Source organism: Larus michahellis, chromosome 1 (assembly GCF_964199755.1).
Source record: "Larus michahellis chromosome 1, bLarMic1.1, whole genome shotgun sequence".
NCBI lineage: Eukaryota > Metazoa > Chordata > Aves > Charadriiformes > Laridae > Larus > Larus michahellis.
This window is the reverse complement of record NC_133896.1, coordinates 175,596,511-175,618,908: the sequence shown is the minus strand read 5'-3', so window position 1 is coordinate 175,618,908 and position 22,398 is coordinate 175,596,511.

Here is a 22,398-nt window from a genome sequence, read left to right as displayed (position 1 = left end):
CATCTTAAATATTTACTTTGCTGTAGCTTTTTTTATAGGATATGAGGTCTTATGCTCTCATCAGTGAGGAAGATAGATACATAAAGATGGATTTTTTCATAGTAACTTGCACTGATTGCTACCATTCACTTCCCATTGCAGCAGTATCTACATCACAAACCCACATTCATAATTTTCTGTCTCTGTGACACAGACACTGGGGATTAAAGGTTTGATTTAAATCCCATTAAAATGGGAGAGACTTGCATTGACTTTAATGGGATTTAGATTGAGTGCAGAGGAGGCTGATTGCTGAACTGCTGTCAGGTTTGAAGTACAGGGGGTATTAAAGGGCAAACTAATAATGCTTCTGTTAAATGTTAAGTACCCATTCTTCAGAGAGACTTGCCAAACTGGTCATTCAGTCTCATTCAGGATGACTAAAGTAACTCAGTGAGCAATAAACAAAATTATGAATATAATTGCTAGTTGTCTTCATGTCTTCTAATCTTTGTTACATTCCCATAAAGTAAGACAGTGTTCAAGACATGATGTGTTTACTAGATACTAGTAACAATTTGTTTTATAAGGTACTTCTTGCCATCTGATACTGTCAAGGAATGTCTGTGTTCTGCCAATACATTCTTTGAACAATTTACAAGCCAATGAAAACATGCAGGGCTCTGTTAAGCCCACCAGTTGTGACAGTACCTAAGTGACCCCTGTGGACCCTAAGCACCTATATATCTGGGAAGTCCATTGGTACTTGCATGAAATAAAGAGAAACACAGTTGGAGCTGATGGGTGCCTAGGCTCCACTCAGCATATGGACAACAGGGGGTTCAGTCCATTATGTGGCTGGAAGCAGGACACGGCTCTCATGGAATAGTTAGAAAGTTGAAGCTTTGGTTTTCAAGTCCTTCTTTTTATAAAGAGCTTTGAATCCATAGTTGCTATTTGACATAATCACTGCCAAAGTAAAGATGCAGGGACGGTCTTCATTTGCTGTTAAAGCTGAATCTCACTGTGCAGGGAGGAAGGTAAGAGGCAATGGCACGAACTGATACATCAGGAAATGCTTTTTTACTCTGAGAGTGACCGAGCACTGAAACAGGTTGCCCGGAGTGGTTGTGGAGTCTCCCCCATTGGGAATATTTAAAAGCCATCTGGACATGGTCCTGGGAAACTGCCTGTAGGTGGCCTTGCTTGAACAGGGACGGTGGACCAGATGACCTCCAGAGTCCCTTCTAACCTCAACCATTCTGTAATGAAAGATGGTCTGTGGGGTAATGGAGTGTCAACCAGGTCCCTGATTCTGAGTCCCTGTGAGATGAGAAATTAATGGAAGGAGGGTGTCCTGGCTTCAGCTCTGTTTTGCTGGGACTGCTCAACCGCTTTTCATTAATAACCTATGGGATTACACCGGTGCTTGATGCGTGCACCACAACACAAACTCCCCTGGGGAGCCCTTGTGTCCCTGATCTACTGAACAAGGTGTTTTCTTTCCTGTACTGTCTCTGGCTGCGTGAATCTTGTGGTCCTTTCTGCACAGTGGTCCAGCTTCAACGTGGAGAACAGAAGGCACGATCTTCTCTGGCTATGTTATGGTCTGTTGGGAAGTGGGGAATCACTTGTTTTGTCTCTGTTCTCTGAGACTAAGATGCTTCACATTGTCTTCCTTTGTTATGCTGCATGCGAAGAGCATATCTCACTGACTTTTCTGGGACTGATTTGTAGTGTGCTATTAGGTATTATCAGTACCTCCATCATACCTATAGGATGCTGATATCCCTGATCAATTAACATTATACCTCAGTTAGTTAAACTGGACCATGGGCTATTTCCTAGCTCTGAAGACTAGTGGCAGAGATGGTCCAGCATCCAAGCTGCTTAGAGTTAGCCCTTCTCTACAGATTTGTCTTGAAGAGAGCTAGTATGAGCAACCCAAAACATGTCCAGGAAAGCTAATACATAGGTAGTAATAAGTGGCTATCATTAAAGGGTCTAATGTTTGACCCCCACTCTCTGTTTCTCTCTACTTAGTAGTATAGATGTAGCCATATGCTACATTTAGGCACATAAACTAAATGTGCCTGTAAGCATTGCATTTGCCAACATGGAGTGGCCTACGTCCATAGAGCTGAATTCCCTTAGCCCTCAACTAGTGTGGCTACACTATGTCTATGTGGAGTCCCTGACCCATGCTAACATCTAGGAAGTGTTTGGAAGACTCCTGATTTGCACGGGCCAAAATTGTAATGGGGACCGACTAATAATTTACAAATTTACACGTACTGAGTATTATAGGGATTTTAGTTCCATGCTTGGAGGAGACAATGAACACCTATTCTTTTTTTTTTTTTGGTGCTATTCCATTAACGTGAAAGTAAACACGAAATGTTCTGCATACGGGACATGTTTTCCTGTTCCTGTGTAGTTGATCTCTAGTCATGCTGCAATCAAGTCCAGGTTATGTAGACAGAAGATCAGGATATCATTCAGGATTTAAAAACTGAATCTTTGATGAATATTCAAAATTCTCTTAGATCTCCCATAATTAAGTTTCCAGGCAGAAAATGAATCCATGTGGAAGCAATCCACGGCCAGTGATGACTGTGTGATTTTTCAGGAATTCTGAAGAACAGTAAAAATCCAGCATAATTCTCTGTTGGTTGCCTGGACCGGGGCAAAGCTGCGTGTAATGTGTAGCCTGGGCGGTAATGGTCCTCTGCCTTGGAGTAGGAATGCTGGCTGCTGCTTGTGGACTGCTCTGCAACACTGGTGAGAGACCAGACGCAAGCATGGACAGGACATTGCTGGCTTTACCAATGTGATGATAAGAGTGTAGTTTCCCTTGGTTGCAGGGAGTAGGTTTTCTCAAAGGTTTCGCATGGTGTTCTGGAGAGATTTGCGTGCCATATATGTATTGACTACATTTGGGATTTGGGATGGAAAATACCCATTATGTCATACTGTCAAATTAAGTTAATTATTATATTTAAAAGAGTCCAATGAACCAATGTACCAAGAAGACATAATGGTCTCCACAGTTCTTGTTAAAATTTTAATAACGTTAAATAAGTTCACTTAAAGAAAAAGAACCCATGTCTGCAATTCTAGGTTTGAAATTTAAGACATGCTTTATTGTTTATTTTGGTTTAAAGTTGGAAAAAGAGAATATATGATACTGGAAATTAAATAGAATTTAAATATTTTTGTGGAGGCACAAGATACTAAAAACCCCAGGAATATTTTAGAAAATCTTCTAAGTGCAGAAGAACAAACAGACATGAGTACAAAGACAGAAATCCCAGGTGCAAGGCAATCTTTCACATGACATTCAGGTAGACTCAGTCTTGTTTACAGTTTGTTTGAGGAAAAGTAAAAGACTTTGTCCATCAGCAATTTTAGATTCGTGGGTATCTGTAGCAATGTTAACATTGATGCATCTTTGCTGTCTATGCCAGGTTAAAAATATGAATTTAGAACCAATTCACAAGTTGAAGCTTAGTGAATTTCTGCTTTTATTCATACACAACAAGAAATACAAATAGCAATCCAAAATAATTTGATTTCTGTTTTAAATAATTCTGACGACTGACTTGCAATGACCTTACCCTCCTAGTTCTAAATAAAGACTTGAATAGATACTATTCAGTCACAGAAAACAAACCCAGCCTTTTCGTGATGACTTTTGTAATGTGTTGATGAGGCATTTTCTTTCTGCTGAAGAAAGATCGATTTCATTGGCCTTTTCTCTTTACGTTCAGGGCTTTGCATAATTTAGCAAGAAGAGGAAATCATGAATGCACTCAATGCTAGCTGGCGACTGCTTCATGTCAAATGCAGACTTTGGAGTAGGAATGAGAATCCAGCTTCCCACATTTGTGAGTGAGTGCCCTAATTGCTGTTGAAGAGTAATCAGATTTCTGCTTGTTCTCCAGACTAATCAATCTTGGCTGCATTTTTAATTTTCGTATAGCGGCACAGATGAACAGCAGGGATGGATAATCTTTGCTTCTTGACACTAGCAGCCTGCAGCCTGATGTCTGGTATACTTTTTAGAGGTGAGAAAAGGCAAACTGGCAGTTAAAAACAGCCGCCTTGCCTTCACTGCCCCCCCCCCACCCCCTTGCCCTCCCCCCCCGCCCCGGTTTTTGGAAGGCACTGTATCTGTTGAGTTATTCTACAAAGGGCTTGAAGGGAAACAGACAATTCAAAATTGACAATTCAAATTATTCTAGTCACCTGTGTTTAGGCAATTGAAAAACACCACTTGGGCTTTATCGTGGCTGATACCTGATTAGGGTACCCATTAATGTATCTATTTTGTTCATGATTTTTAGCATTGCTTGAAGTACCAAGTTATGCTATATATACAAAACCATGGATCTAGATTTGGCTCTTAATCCTTGGTCTTGTAAGGTATTTTCACAGCTTCTTAAGACAAATGGTTTAAAAAACCTCTGATTTTAATCCAATTATTCCCATGTCTAAAATGATTCATGCTCTTAAGGCTTCCTACAACAAAACATAGGCCTAGTCTGACTTGTTCTTCCTCTTTCAATTTTTCTTTTAAGTATCCTAGATGGTGGTTGACACTAGAACCAGGAATCCAGACACATTGACATCAAAAGCAATTGTAATATGTATGTGGCAACAAGGGTGGGGGGCAGAGTGGAAGGAAGAGGAGCACTTTGAAGATGTCATGATAACTCAGGCATGTTTAGATTCAGTAAGTAGGTGTGCCTTTTTCTGTATCCTGCTCATCTGCAGACTAGGATGTTTGAAGAGAGGGAAAAATGAAATGTTATTTCCAGTAAAGGGGAGGAGACTTAACAATGGCAAAATCATTATGAAAAAACAAACAGTGGAGAGAACATTAGAATTTTTAGACAGGGAATAACTGGAAAAAAAAGTGTATGCATTTGAAATAAAGAGGAAAATTTCTGCATTTAACTGTTTTCCAAAGCACAGATATTTATAATTTATTTGTGGTTGAATTTTATAAAAGCTGTTATAATAAATATAAGGCCGGAACTGAATGATATTGTCCCCTATCAGTTTGGTTATTTGTCAGAAATGTGATTGAAATTAACTGGAAATTTAACGTATATTTGCAAATACAAAATTTGGTTGGTCATTGTTTAGTTGGTAACAGATAGGTCAGGACCCTGGCCATCTCATGAGATTTTGGCAGGGGTATCTCACAGGCCCCATGTGCTGAAGTGGTCTCTGGTGTATCACAGAACCAAACCCAGGGAGACCAACCCTCAACCTTTGCCTACCATGACAGCCTTCATAGTCCTAATAAACCGGGACCCAGATCACTCATGGAGAAGGTGCACCAACAAGGGTTTGATACAGACTCTACGTCAGGCCTGGTAAGGGTATGGGAGAAGCTGTTTCCCAAGTGGATCTCAACCACAAAATTGGCAGTGATGGTCAAAAGGACACACCACTTAGTGACACATTTTTAGCAATAGGGCAAAGGCATGTTAAAGGCGAGGAACTGTGATTTTGCACAATGACAAGGCCCACCTGTAACTGCAGAGAGTTTCTTCCAGCTCTACTGTTCTTCAAACCTTCCAAGCCCACTAGCAGGGTGAGGACAACCAGAAGTTGCCACGATCACTGCTGGAGCAGTTGTGCGCTTACATCCAGCACTATGGATATCCAGTAGGATGATGAGGAAGGGACACAACTAGTTCAAGACCAGTTGGTAACTATAAGAGTAATTTTTGGTTTGCAGATATTTTCAGGGCTTTAGAAAAAGAAAGGAAAAAGTGATTCTACTTTTTTCTGAAAGTTGAGGGCTTATGCCATAATCCAGATCATGAAGCTGTAACTTCAATATATTACTCCTGTCTGAGATGATCTCAACTCCTGCCGCTCATCTGGCCTAAAAACTGTGTTTGAAATTATTCTCATAACCTTTCGTTCTCCCAGGTGAATTACTGTTGAAGTATTTAATAGAAAATGAAACAGTGTCAAGAAGAGACATTGAGAGAAAGTATCAGAATACCCCAAGAATCTTGGGCTGAAGAGATGCATTCACTGAGTTTCAGTGGTCTGTTTTCCTCCAGTTGTTTGTTACCACCTTTATACCATTTACTGCCCTTTATCCCGCCAGTAAAGTGATTTGTGAGTACTCCCGAACTCATCTCAGGAAGAATTACTTGCACTGATTTCTTTAGTTTAAGCAGTTTACCTGGTTTGCTTTGTCTGAAGTGGATTAGGAAACACTAATATAAACTGTTCTTCTGGCAGAATTGTAGAAATGCTAAAATCTTCACAGTGCCTTCCGTAGCAAGCCCTCCCTTCAAAGGCGCAGGGCAGGGCAGTGATCTCCAGGGACAACTCCTCAAAGCACAAGAGGACCATCCGGATGTGCAGGAAACAGCAGGTGTGGCAGGCGGCCAGCTTGGCTGAACAGGGAACTCCTGACCGAGCTTAAACACAAAATGGAAATATACAGAAAGCGGAGGCAGGGATGGACCAAGGAGGAGTATGGAAAGCAATGCTTGAGCTTGAAGGGATGAAGTTAAGAAAGGCAAAGCCTGGCTGAAGTTTAAACTGATAAGTGATAAGAAAGACAAGAAAAGCTTCTGTAAGTACATTGGGAGCAAAAGGAAGACCAATAAAAAGGCAGATCTGCTGCTGAATGGGATGGATGACTTGATGATGAAGGATGTAGAAAAGACAGATTGACTTGGTTCTTACTGGCAAGGTCTGCTTTCAGGCTTCCCGAATCTCTGTGGCAGAGTCTGGCGTAGAAAAATGCTACCCATGACAGAGGGTGCTGGAATTAGAGACCATTTAAGCAAATTGGACGTTCTCAAGACCATGGGACTGTACAGAATGTATGGAAGATTGCTGAGGGAGCTGGTTTATGTCATTGTGATGCTCCTCAGCATCATCTTTGAAAGGTGCTAGAGAATGCGGGAGGTTCCTGAAGACATGAAAAGACAAATGCCATGTACGTCTTCAGAAAATGCAAGAAAGAGGATCTGGGAGACCACAGGCCAGTCAGTCTCACCTCAGTCTATGGGAAAGTTATGGAGCAAATCCTCCTGGACACCATTTCCAGGCACATGGAGGACAAGAATGTGATTTACCAAGGGTAAATCATGCCTGCCCAAATCTGATTGCCTTCTGTGATAAAATGACTGGATATGTGCACAAAGGGAGAGCTGTAGGTGTCCACAAATCCTGAAAAAAGAAGAAGGGATCTCTGGAGGTACTGGCATGCAGACAGGAGGCATATAAAAAGGCAAAAGAAAAATATACCACATAACTTTTCTAAAACCTATTAATGCGCCATTTTTTTTTATTGACAGATTTCACATATCAGAAAAGAAGGGGGGTTTTATTTTTCTAAATTTATTATTTGGAGATGAGTAAGTGCTTATGTTTCAGTTTATTCTCCATTTTTCTTATCAGCTAATTGCCAAATCGTCCTAGTAGTTAGTGACAGTTATCACTATAGGTGTTCTGTTCTCAGGATCTGAGTTTCTGTACATACACATCATTTATTTCAAAATAAAACATTCCTGGTTTAACAAAAGCTGTGGTTTTAGGACTTTAACTGCTGAAGCTGCAAATTCGAGGCATACCTCACTATAGCTGGAGGTGTGAGAAGGAAAATACAGGTTACGTTTCAGAAAATATGACAACATTTTAAAATCGTTGCACAGAGTCTGATTTTAGTTTTGTCATTTTTTATGATTTTAAACTTACATCCATGTAAAAAAAAACAAAAAAAAGCACCAACATATTTTGCCCCTGTCAATAAGGCTATTGTATTTTGTATTCCATTTCAATGTAAAATTCAAGCTCCACACGAAAGCTCAGGTGCAGGGCTAGGTAAGATGTTGACACACTGAGGCAATGAGAACTAAGGCTCAGGGCTCTGTTGCTGTTAAGCAAATCATTCACCTACCTATAGAGCAGCTGTAAGACGGCACCAGTGAGCATCTACATCTGAGCTATTCCCCTTAAACTCCTTTCACTGCTAAAGTATGAACTCTATCGTTGGAGAACAGAAGGCCTCCTCCGGTGTTCTAATACAGGTCCCCAAAAGAGGGAAAATGGACCTCAGTCTGAGGGTGCCTCTTTTTCTCCACTGGCAAAAAAGCAAACCTAGTATGACTATCCTGAATGTAGGTATCTGTACGGCAGACATCTAAAGTTAGTGGAGGTGAATTCCACCTGGTGCATCTGGCCTCTGTCACCGTGCCAGTCTGCCACGCAGCCAGCGCTGAGAAAACAAGTTGGCATGAAAGGCTAACTGGAAGAGCGCTAGTGTCACACGTCGAAAGGACAACTGGGATTTTGCAGCGCCTGAAAGTACGTTTGCAGAGATGCTGCAGGAAACGTACATGCTGGCAGCCTAGTATGTAGAGCCAAGAAAAAGAACGGAATGATACTGAGCCCTTTCCTGGGATCAGACAACAAGGTAAGTTGTAGCCTTCAGATGTGTGTCCAAACATGCTCGCTAAAAGCATCTTCTTGCCACAACCAGAATAAAAACAAACCCAATACTGTATGAGAGATTTTTCTTTCTTTTTTGTTGCTGCCTCTCACTGGCTCAAAGCAGGCAATAAATCTAAATAACAAAGTTGCCAATTTTTTTCTTACAGAGGTGAAAACGTATTTTTGCATGCACAAATAGTAAGTTTTATTAAACAGACTACCAATGACCACAACTACCTTTTAGTAGAGATAAAAATTGTTTTCGTGTTTGACACTGGTCTTGGGCATACTGTTGTGAAGGTGTAGCTGTTGAATGCCATGGATTTGTGAGTTTAATTCCTCAGTTCAACAGCACAACATTTCTGTATGTCTTTGCTTACATGACGGTGGTACTGCTGTGTGGTGATGGGGATGCTTTCACTGCTTTCCGTACACAGCAACGATAAGTAGATCCTTTTGAGTTTCTTTGCTCCCATTAAGCCTGTGCTGGCCCGTTTCCAGATGGTCGAAGTGGCAGGACACCTTATTCACCTGAGAGCCTTTGCCGTTCAGTCCGTGCATCTCTTAGTTGTATGCACAGTACTGTATCTTATCATCCAACGTGATACGTATATATAGTTAGAAGAAACATTATTAAAAGAAATATGAATGATAACTAGGACCTGCTTAGAAATATTTTACTAGATGTTGAAAGAGCAGCTACAGTTCTCCAAAGATGACAGAGGGTTGTATCGAAGAAAAGAAGCAGTCTGGATGTAAGAGAAAGCAGGGCAGAACAAGTCATAAATAAGACATACTTCTGAGTGACTTCAGTGAACAGCGTAGAAGCCAGCACATAAAGAAAATTAATGAAAGAAGATTAAGGAATGGAAGAGGAAGCCTGTAACCGTCTGTGTTAAAGATAAAATATTCCCTGAGTAGATACAAACAAAACCAATATTAACAATCATAAAGGCTAGATGACCCTAACAGAATTGCAATAGCTGACATGGAAAAGGCAAAAGCATTCCATAAACGTTTCAGTTCTGTATTATGGACTGGGGAGAAAAATGAATGATGTCTTCCTGTTGGGTGATGATGATTTAGTATCCTTCAGTGGTACTAAGGATAGCTAGCAGGTGCAAGACGTTGCATGATTTTAAGTTAACAGTTCCAATAACCTTGCAAGCAAACCCCTGTCAAGATTGGCGTTGAGATGAGTATAAAAAGCCTCTGGTGTTGATTTTCAAGAAGCCTTGGAATCTCCAGGGGACTGGAGAGGAGCTAACACTGTGCCATTACTTTAACACCGAAAATGGATAAAAAGCAGACCTGGATAATGCAGGCCTGACTGCCAGACCACAGTATTAGGCCAAATAATGTATAAGTTTGCATACACTGATTAATAAATATTAAGAAAGCTGTCTATAATTAATTTCAATCAATGAAATCAAGAGAAATAGATCTTGCAAAGGTACTAAATATTTTGAAAGAAGATCCAACTTTGGTTGGAGAACTGAGAAACGTCTGATAGAGGTTTGAGTTGGCACTGCGTGACATCTTCATTAACACACTACAGAAAAACAGGTCAGCGTAGCACACATTACATTGATGAAAAACTGTTTATCTCCGTATGTAATTGTAAATAAGAGTTTATCTGTGTCTTGTTTGATTAACTATGTTTTCCATGAGATGCCAGAGGGACTATTTTTGTCTCTGTGTCATTGAGCATTTTTACCAATGACTGGGGAAAGGGACATAACATTTTGTCTGACATAATTTGTGATGACACACAGATAACAGGAGTGAAGAACTAAGAAGAGACAGATCAGCGACAAAGAGTGCCCATGGACACTGACTAAGCAAGAATAGACAAACAAATTACATTTCTGTACAGCCAAATAGAGGGTCTAACATACAGGAATAAAAATCTAAGCCATAAAAACAGGAGAGAGGACTTTCCTGTGAAGTAATGGTTCTGAAGAGGGCATGTTATAACCCTTTATTGAGACCACAGAGACAAAAAAAGGGCAAATGTTATCCTTAGGTTTATCCACTGGACAGGAGCGGAAGGTTAAGTCATTGCTTCATTTGGCAGAAAAGCAATTGCTACTGGAAGAGTGTGTCCAGTTTTAGTGCTCAGAATTCATGATGGATGTGAATAATTTGGAGAAGGGTCAAAGAAAAGCCATGGGAATATTAAAGACCTGGAAAGTCTCCAGGAGTTCAATCTACTTTGCTTATCAACGTGATGACTCAAGGATAACTGGTCACAGTACACAAAAGCAGGACAAATAGCAAAGGGCTGTTCCATGCAGCAGTCAGAGGTCTGACAAGCTCCTCTGTCAAAAAGGTGAAGCTAAAAATACAAACAAAAATAACACATTTTTTTTTCTTAACAATTCATGAAATTAGTGGCTAAACTCCCTCACTGAAGAAGCGTGGCATCACTGGCAGTTTTTAAATCTGGATTGGACATTCGTCTAAAGACAAGTTTTAAATTTGAAGGAGGCTACTTATCCTGAAGCAGAAATAACCCCGTGAAACTCTGTGGACTCTGTCATTGATGGGATCAGACTGGATAACGATATTTGAGCCCTTCTGCCCTTTATCTATGACTGTGTGGATATGTACACTGTTGTCTGAGGGAGCTGGTATCTGTGTCTGTATGGCATGACATAGGAATGATGCTACCTTAGATCTGATAAGCAGTACAGCCCTGTTGTTCCGGTGACGAGCTCAGGCTAATTAACCGTGTCATGCACAAGGGCCAGTCAATCATCTGGGGTAATGTGACTGCGCTGCTTCCCTTTGTGGAGCTGGCGCGACACAAACGAGGGTTGTGCAGCTGTTTGATGTATGTACAGTTCAATATAGACTCTAAGCAAGTACATTTTCATGTAATAAAAAAAAATGGTTGCAATAAAGTGCTCGTCTCTTTAATGAAGGTAAAGTCATTAGTGTAAGTTGCATTGTGGTATTTTAAACTGGTTTATGTATCTGGACACCAGTGACAGCTGAGACGTTACAGGGTGTCTGGTTCCTTTAACGTATTAGCCACACTATGACACACTATTACTGGTTTTCTTAGCTGTTTTTTGGCTCTGATGATAGCGATGTCCCGACTTGTATCATTTAATGAGAAACATTGAACAGAGGGTTTATTGTAATGTTATTTATACTGAGAAGAGGAAATAGATGACAAGAAAATGGATCACTCTTCTGTGAAAAACTGGGGTATAGCAAAAATCTGATGGAGACCTTTTCATGGTTGTTTGTAATTGTTTATCATCTCAGTCAGTAGGTGAGTCATTGCACCGGAACCTCTCTCACTCTTTATTTACTCCAAATAAATATTTGCAACATGCAAGTAATTATTTGCATTACTGGATCTCATCCCTGGAATTTTACAGACACATTTTCTGATTCATAAAATCATAGAATCAGAATGGTTTGGGTTGGAAGGGACCTTAAAAATCATCTAGTTCCAAGCCCCCTGCCATGGGCAGGGACACCTCTCACTGGACCAGGTTGCTCAAAGCCTCATCCAGCCTGGCCTTGAACACTTCCAGTGTCTCACCACCCTCTCAGGAAAGAACTTCTTCCTAATATCTAATCTAAATTTCCCCTCTTTGAGTTTAAAACTGTTACCCCTTGTCCTACCACTACAATCCCTGATAAAGAGTCCTTCCCCATCTCTCCTGTAGGCCCCCTTTAGGTACTGGAACGCTGTCATAAGGTCTCCCCAGAGCCTTCTCTTCTCCAGGCTGAACAACCCCAACTCTCCCAGCCTGTCTTCATAGGAGAGGTGCTCCAGCCCTCGGATCATCTTCGTGGCCCTCCTCTGGACCCATTCCAACAGGTCCATGTCCTTCCTGTACTGAAGACTCCAAAGCTGGACACAGTACTCCAGGTGGGGTCTCATGAGAGTGGAGTAGAGGGGCAGAATCACCTCCCTTGACCTTCATGATACCTATGTGGGCTAGGGGTGTATATTATATATTCTGCCTTAGGCAACTATTTCCTAGGTGTTATAGTCACTCGGAACTTTAAAGCACCTTTCTAAAAACATTGCCACAAATGAACAACCCCAATACACAAATATGCAATGAAAACTAAGAATTAAAATCACAGCTCTCTCTCTAAATGCAAGTGTAGAAACACTTTAATAATCTGAAAAATAAAAAGGAATTGCATAAATAGTAGAGAGGAGAGAACGCCGAGGATGGGTACAAAAACAGTGAAAGCACATGTGGGTTAAATCAAGGTGGGCTAAGGGAGTAATCTGTATCTAAATTTTAGGTCCCTCATGAATCAGTCTTCCTGAAGTGCTTCTGTCTGCCTACAGCAGTTTGGCTCAGAGCAGTAGGGTGGGTTTTAAAATAAACCTCTTGATTTTATTCACTTGCTGGGATTTGGTTCAGTTCTTAGAGCAATTTCAGTGGTTTCAAAGTAGATTAAATCCCTCTCCATTTGGAGTGTCCTCCAGTGTCTGATGGGGATATTACTGTGTGAACCGATGGAATCCACACCATCACATAGTGCCCAAAGCATATCCAACAGATATGTGGCAGTAGAATGCCACTGAGAAATCCTGTGGCACCCCAAAGCAGTTTTTGTGCTATATTAAGGGCCACGTGTCATGACTGCAAGGGCTGCTGTGCCTTTTAAAGCTTGAGGACTATGATCTACAGGATATAATCTACATAGGAACTAGCTCCATCAGAAACTGTTCCCTCCTGTCTTTTTTGTTCAAGCAAGTCTTTCTGTTGTAGTTTCTGCAGCTGAGTGAGCTGCCCATGTGGCAGCCCTGAAAATAGATTTCCAAGGTCCATTCCCTTCCCTGAACACAGCTCCTTTGGGTGCTACTTAGTCCAGCACTGTGGATCCTGTCCCTCACACACAAACAAGAAGCTATTTCTTCAGGTCCAGAACCTCCAGTTGTGGACAGAAGCCATGACAAGGACACCAATTCTGCTTGTCTTCTGCTTCAGAGAAAGAGAGATCCCAGAGGACAGACCTTTGAAAGACGTGTCCTGCTGGGATAGGATTGGTTACCGCTGATACTGCAGTCACAGGATTAAGTTTCCATTCCTCCCCTATTGTGTCTCACAATCCATGTTGTCCAAACTCAAAAATGGGAAGGTAATTTGGGCAGGAGGCACCACAGTCTCACTTGGAAACAGCATGAACAGGAACAGAAAGAAGGGTCTGTACAAGAGACCTCTATATGCAGTGGTGGTTGGGGCAATGATGTATTTGATTTACGTGGGACAGAAATAAGGACTGACTAGCTTAGAGGTTAGACTTCTACTTTTCCAAGACTTTTGACCTTGACTCACATGATGTCCTCATGAATGCCCTGAAGAACATTTATCTAAAAAGTAATCACTATAAGGTTGTTCTAAACTCACATGGTTTTAAAACCATCCTGAAGTAGGAGCTAACTCTGTCAATCTGGTAGGCCATTTCAAGTAAGACCTCACAAAGATCATTTGCAGACATGGTTCCATTCAGTATTTTTACAATTGGACTGATTTTAGATAGCGTACACTTAATGAATTGCATATGGAAGCACACTGGAAGATGGTATTAGAATTCAAAACTGTCTTGATGAATGAGAGACTAGTAAGGTGGTCTGCGGTCAGCAGCATGAAACTTTCTAAAGGCTAGTGTGCACTTTTACAAGGAGGAAAGATCAGCGAGTGGTAATGGATCAATGTACAAAGATTATTTAACATTTTTAGCATTGTAAAAAGAGAAAAATCTCATTCTGGGACATACTGAAAGGAGATTCATATTTATGATAAATATTTTGTAGAGTTCCAGTGTGAGATAACTTTGATTTTAATGTCTTTCAAATACTGTGTAGTAGTTTATCAGTGTCTATTGTGTGTCTATTACAGCAAAAGAAATCATAACCTTAAGTACTTACATTGCAGTTGCAGCTGCAAATCTATTACCCTGTATTACACAGAAGTCTGGTGTTATTTTTAATGTGGTGTATATTTTAAGGAATAGTTTAAAGAGCACACTGATATAAATGAGGTGAAGCAACTGGCAAGCCTTCTCAGGTGGGGAGCCTTGAAAAGAAAATTCTTAATCGAAGCGGACAGTGTGTTCCCTCCTTGTGTTTAATTACTATTAAGGAATGCATCTGCTTATCTTCATTAACTGTACTTGACGTCTGTATATATGTGTGATGTGTGTTTCACAACTTCCTTCCTGCTTTTCAAGAAGCCCAGCAAAGTCAAATGTTTCTGAACAACAGAATTATTACTTCAAGGTCACCCTAAATGCATACAATTGTTAATGGGACAAAATGGAGGAAAGTGTATACATTACCACTAGTGTCACCTTGCAAATCAGAAATTCTTTTGCTTCTTACCCTCCAAAAGATGCACTAGGTTCATATTATTTAATCAGGTTATGGAAAAAAATTGTTCAGAACATTTTGAGAGGTCAGGGCTTCATATTTATCACACAATGAATTAACGCAACGAGAGACACAATCATAACTTAATCCCTGTTGAAGGACATAAAAGGATAGACAAACCCCAGATATGCTAGTCTACAGAAAGAAGACACGCAGACTTTGAATATTTATTTTAAACTGAAAAGTAAACACACCTACCCAGTATTATTAGCACTACTCCTGACATGCATTTGCCTGAAACGAAATGAAATGAAATGAAATGAAATGAAATGAAATGAAATGAAATGAAAAGAAAAATTACTCAATGGAATTCAACTTGTTCATCTCTCATAAAATCAACATGTCAACTACAACTTAGCTCTCCCATGGTACCCTTAAAAAAATTACAGCCCTGAAGGGCCTTTTCTAAGAAGATCCTGTCAGTTCTCTTACACATCACCACATCTTTGCCTGGCAAAGTTCCATTGACTTCAGCTGTCCAACTGTCCCACGAGGAAGTCAGCTTTGGTGCACTGCAAGACAAGCTTTCCAACATGTCCACTGACTGTTGTTTTCGTAAGTACTTGATTCTTACTCATATCAAAACATCCGTTCTTCATCTACAATCTCCCAGTATCTTTTTAGTCAAAGAAAAGTGACTAACAAAAAGACTTGACCAGCACTGAAACAGAAACAGGTGAGGGCAAAAATGGGATCTCCAATTTTTTCTAACGCAGTAGCCTGTCTGTCTGATCATAATGCCCATTCTCCAAGAGTGGCAGCTTTTTGAGGTTCATATAGGAATTACATACTTAGAATAGGTTACATTTGAATCACAGAATTGTTGAAGTTGTCAGAGACTTTTGGAGATCATCTACTTCAACGCCCCACTCCAAGCAGGGTCACCTACAGAGGAGGGTGCTCAGGGCTGTGCCACGTCAGGTTTTGGGTATCTCCAAGGACAGAGGCTCCACAGAACTTTTGGGCAGCCTGTTCCAGTTTTCCACTAAAGCATGTTTCTTTTATAAATGAAATTTCTGGGGTTTCAATTTCTGCCTCTTGTCTGTTCACTGGGCACCACTGAGAGACGTCTTGCTCTGTTTGCTTTACTCCTTCCGATTGGGTATTTATACATATCGATGAGATCCTCCCTGAGCCTTCTCTTCTCCAGGCTAAGCAGTCCCAGCTCTCTCAACCTCTCCTTATCTGTCAGATGCTCCAAAAGAGCATTCAAGTAATGAAATATCTTAAAAACCAATATTGACAGTTCTTCTCTGATTCTTTCAAAGAAATACAATCAAATCCAGTTCATTTCCAAGCCACCTTTTACTTCACAAACATCAGTGGTTGGAAAATACTTTGTTTTCCATTATGAATTCTCAATTTTCTGAATATAAGCAAACAAGCAAACAACAAGCTTTCTTTTTTCTTTTAATAAAGACAACGAATGGTGATGACCTTGTTATACTTGTACAGTCTAATGGTACGGTCTTGCCTTAGTAAGTAGTTACACATGGCTTAGGATCCACCTGTATGGATGGAAGCAGACTGACACTAGCTGTCTCTACCCAAGATTTGAGTCGAACAGAAGTTACCCTGGTCTGCTCTTGAAGCCACGCAACTACCTCAGCCCGAGCTCTGCAGCTCCTGGCTTTCTACACTCAACCTTGTAGACATGCCTAATGCGTATTCAAAGCAGTTGAGTGCTATTTAATGGATTCCAGATCATAATAAATCTTTCTAACTATACAAGTAAAAGATACACAATGATTTAAAACCCTTTTAAAATGTATGTTTATAAAACTCCTTAACAGAGTCAGTAAAAAAAAGGAGTGATTTAGATCCACTTAACATGGAATTGACATACTGAAAGAAACCCCGAGTGTTAAGATACTGATTTTACATGTAAATTCTGCTTTTCCTTCTGAAACACCCCCGAATACTCTACAAACCGACAAAGGATTTGGAAGGCTCCCATTTTCTAGCACTGAAACGCAGTCACCTGCAGCGTGAGACAGAGCAGATGTCTCCGTGCAAAGTGCGAAACTGCAGACCAGGGCAGTATGCTCTTCTAAGGCACCCTGCAGTTAATAGGAAGAGAGGGGAACCGAGGAAGCAGATTGTAATTATTTAAATTGGAATTTGGCCAAGAGCCCACAGTTGGCAATCCTGCTTTTTTGTAAGAGTGCCATGAAACATGGTTGTACTCCAGGTTTTCCAACTCCTTGGAAAGACTGGAGTAATCCTGGTCAGACCTTGAGCAGTTGGAAAACTTGGTTATTTCTATGAAAGCCATAAGCTCTGGAGCAGGCAGAAGCACAGTGGAAGTCTCAGGAAATCATATATACTAGAAATTTCTGGTATTTTGACTTCCAACTATACCTTCTCTAGTTTTTCTGATTTTTTTTACTGTGACCAACATTTTGACTTATGTAATATACGTATATTTGTGTATGTACGCACAGAGATAAAAACACATATATGCTTAGATGTGTTTATAAACAGTGTTTTAAATGCATTTGACTTGTATATTAAATATTACAAATATAAATTTATTTTTCAGTCAAATAAAAAATAATTAATGTTGAAGTCTCTCACATAAATTACATACATATGTAAACAACTGTCAAATGTCTTCACCTCTTTGTGACACATTGTTTTTCCTGTGAAGACCTCTGTAAGTGAAATACCTCAGCTTGGGTGTGAACACTTTTATAAAGATCAAATGCTTCCAAGATAGCCAAGAATGAGTTGCAAATATTAATGAGCTTGCCATATTCTTTGTCTGTTTGTTCTTTAACATGAAATTTGCATAAACAAATTTAACAAGAGAATTTTAGTAGTTAGTCCTACAGGAAGTATCTTCATAACCTATGGAGGTGGTGGAAACAGAGTATCAATTTCATGACTCATTTCACATTTCACAGACTGCTTCTATCTCCTATCAAAATATAAAATTCTAAAATTTTGAGGGAAAAAAAAGAAGCTTTTCTATTATCATAGTGATCATAAAAGTTACAAAACTCAAAGTTAGGAAGTATTTAAATTACCAGTTATTAAAGTAACAAAAGTATAATGTTATTTCGTAAACTTTTTTCTTTGGAACTTCAGGTTTATGAATACCACTTCAATGCTTATACATATTTTAATTACATTTCATAATTTTGTCATTCAGTGTGAGTAGTGCATGATTTGTCAGTATTTCAAACTTTTATTATCACGAACTGATATCCAAGTCAGAAAACAACAAAAATATTTCTGTCAGGTCTCAGGGGCTTTTATTATTCATGCTTATGAACACAAAATTTAAAAACACTGACAAGACCAAATGGGTGCCAGGGTTTTAATGATACTACTTTTAAATTAGTAATTGCAAGCCAGTAAACCATCTGACTGCTGGTGCTATGTAATACAGCAATCTTACCACCGCTGACTGAGAAGAAAGGTGACCAGCGGAACACAGAAGATTCATTTCGAGTCCTTTTGAGCCCCTTGATCTCCTGATGTGGACACACATTCTGCAATTTGGATTAGAAATTTGAACAGAAGTGCACAGCATGTACATGGAGAACTCTTGGGCCTTCTTGAGCAAACTTCAAGAACACGATGGTCCGAGCAGCCGGCTGCAGGAAGGTGCAGTAAGATATGGCTCACCATGTTCTATGGACCAGACCCAATCATAGCTTGCCAGTTGGACCATCCCACTCCACAAACACGAGTGCCCAATCTACCCTTTTCAAGAGTGGTTAGAATCATAGAATCATAGAACTGTGTAGGTTGGAAGGGACCTTTAAGAGCATCGAGTCCAACCATCAGCGTAACTCTGACAAAACCACCACTAAACCGTGTCCCCAAGCACCATGTCTACCCATCTTTTAAATACCTCCAGGGATGGTGATTCAACCACTTCCCTGGGCAGCCTGTTCCAATGTTTGATAACTCTTTCAGTGAAGAAACTTTTCCTTATATCCATCCTAAACCTCCCCTGGTGCAACTTCAGGCCATTTTCTCTTGTTCTATCACCTGTTACTTGGGAGAAGAGACTGACACCCACCTCTCTACAACCTCCTTTCGATTAGTTGTACCGAGCGATAAGGTCTCCCCTCAGCCTACTTTTCTCCGGACTAAACAACCCCAGTTCCCTCAGCCGCTCCTCATAAGACTTGTTTTCCAGTCCCCTCACCAGCTTTGTTGCCCTTCTCTGGACCCGCTCCAGAATCTCAATATCTTCCTTGTAGTGAGGGGCCCAAAACTGAACACAGTATTTGAGGTAGGGCCTCACCAGGGCTGAGCGCAGCGGGACGGTCAGTGAGTGAGTCAGTGTTTGAAGAGCATAAACTACATGTATATCCATGTTGCTGTGTAAGTTCTAGTGTGTTTAAAAAACTGACAACAAGCTGCAGTTAATCCCCTAAATGAAAGAGCCACGGCTGCAGCAGATAAAACTGTGGATGAGACCAATAGTTAGAAAAGTGGATAGTGGCTGGGGATTAAGTTAACTGAGCTGTGAAGACTATGGTCTACATGTACCAAGCTGTAGGATCTCAGAAGAAATATGCAAAAAATACTTCTTTATAATGAGTGGTTGTTAAAGACTTCAGATCATAGCAATGCTGAAGACCAAAGATGATGGGAAAGGAAGCGAAGAGGCCCTGCGAGATATTGAGTAGAATATTTACTTAAAAGGGATCTCATCTTTACAGGTTCTTGTGTTCTAGGCATAGGAAACATGAAATTATGTGCTAAAGGTCCTGGGATCATGAAAAAAGACAAATCTATACGGACGCAGCAGGCCACCAACCAAGCAGAAGGAAACCTAAGTATTTGGAATAAGACAGCAGTAGCAGCAAACACATTTTGGGAGATACAGATACTGCAAGCATATAAAGTTGTGTACTTGACCAGCTACAGCATTTAGAGTCTGATACTGTTTTCTACTGCTTTATAAAAAGGTAAATGGAAATATGCACAAAATTACACTGTCAGCATACACAGGGATCACGGTTTTCATGAGGCATATTCCGGCATCGAGTGCATGCACTTCTAAATTAATGAACTAAAAGATTCTTGCCTTTTATTTGCAATGTCCCTAACACGGGAGGATTTGTGACTATATATGGGTGTGTAGAGAAGAGATTGCAACTGACATTTTGAGCAAAAACAAACAGAGCAAAGATAGGCATGACTGATTGTCCCAACAAACACCAGACAATTTTGCAACGCGTATGCAAGTCTGAACTCTCTCCAGCTATATAAAACTATCCGACTGAAAAGCCTTGGGTTTTAGTTCTTTTTTACATCACTGTCACTGTTTAACAATTAAATGGGACGCCCTAGAAGAAAAAAGGCCACACGCCTTTTTGTAATGAATCAAAATTACAAATATTTTATTGGTGATTTAGTATGTTTACACTGCCTGAACTGCAGAAGTTGCTAATTCAATTGACCACAGAAAATGAAATACAGAATTATTTTACACAGCTATACAGAACAATTGCAAAAAATCCTTTTAACGTTATTTCAGTACATACAACAGTCTCTTGCCAAGTCAACTGTGTGTTGATTAAGAGCTGCTCTGGACAGTGAAATGCCACAGCTCACAGCAGATGCTCCAAAACCATCAAACTTTTGCCTTTGGTTCTCTGAGGTGTAGTACCAGTGTTACCAGTTCAGTCCACCCAGCCTGAAACGCCCTCGTAACTCCAAGAAGGCTGCGTGCAGGCAGAATTCAGAGCTGGGGGAAGCAAATACTTACTGGGGAAGTAAAATCTAGCTACTACCTGAAGGCCAAAACACAGAGATGCGACGTAGTGTCTTACAAGGTTCTTTTCTTCGTCTCAAGCCATTCTGTGTCAGCTCTTCAGGCTGTTGGGACAGATGACCCTCGCTCTGTCACACCACTCTGGACAAGCACATCAAACTCCTATAAAGATGCATGTGCCTCTCTGCCGTTGTCCTGCTACTGAATTGAATGATTAAACATTCATTGATTTCAGTGGACGAAGGAATAGACTTTTACGGAGGACTTTAGAAAATGCCCGTCTTCAGTATTAAAAGATTTAACCTTAGCTAGAACACAGATGCACTGGAGCTCTCCTGTGTATTTTTTTAACTGCCCAAGAGCAGGAGTTTTGCAAATTTTTATTACAGGAAATGAGAGCTTCAGTAAAAATCCTGCTTTGAGAAATACTGCAAAAAAGACAAGAAGTGTACTAATACCTATATATTAACTCCAAAAAGTGGGCAGTATATATCGTCCTTGTTTGCAAAACCTACATGTCTGACTTAGCAGGACTCGTCTGAACAAAGAATTAGTCCAGGAAAATAATGAAAAAATATGTTACACATTTGCCAATACAACAGCTATATTTTAAATAAAAATAACAATAATATACATGTACAATATTGTAATGATATAACTTGATGAAAATAACACTGATCAGTATCAAACTTAGGATTTAACTGATTATCCATCCTTAACAGACGAAACGCATTTCACAGAAATAAGAGGCAGGCAGAGTGAAGTGAAGCGATATTCATGGCTTACCGTGAGAAAGTTACCATGAAAGTTAAGGTAAAAACGGAAAGAAGAAAACTTTTAAGTAGACTTCTACTTATAAAAAGTTTCAGCATCATAGTGGTTGGGTGCACGTGCTGCAGAAGGATGGTAACAGCGGCCTAATGGTAGACATACACACTTGCACGCATACTCACACACGCAAACACACACGTGCCCATGCTCAAATGCATGTGCTTAGGGTCCTCAGCTTGATTATACAAGCATATGCTTACTAGCTTTTGGTGGGGCAACACCAGGAACGGGGTTCACCTCTCCTGTTTTGAGCTGTCTGCAAGGTAGCTGTAGCTACCTAAAGTCCAGATGAGATGAAACTCACCTAAAGTAACATCAGCCCAACGTTTTGATGAAAACTGTTTTCATCCTGAGCATATTTAAGGCACTTTATGAAAAAATCTGAAGTTAACTAACACTGGAAAAAAAAGGTAAAAACTCTTACGTGTGAAATTTGGAAATTAAAAAAAAATTGAATTCCTGAGTTTTGATAAATATTTTTATTATAATAAAATACCGTGCCTATTGAAAACATGTCTTTTATAAAGGCATGTTATATGACTTTTTTTTCTTGAAAAGCTCATGCCCTAGTGCACAAAATATGTTAATAAGTCTTTGGGGACATCTGTAACAAATTAATAGGAAATGAAAAGCCAAAGAATGACCTGTCATGTATGTATAAAACGTGCATTGCTCCCGGCAACACACATCATGTTTACTACAGGCATCTTTATTTTTCTGTTTTCTCACAGGGTCCTGCCCATATTTTAATACTTTATAATTAATTATGCTTCGCTAAACTATTTACAGAAGCAGAAACTAATCACACATCTTCTTAAGCCCATAAGTATGGAACCACAGAAGTAGAACGTATTTTAAAATAGTATGAAGACAAGTGTGCTACACAGTACTGTTCTCTAGAAGTACAATTTGTGAATTACTTTCTTTATGAAGATTTCAATCTAAATGAATATAGAAG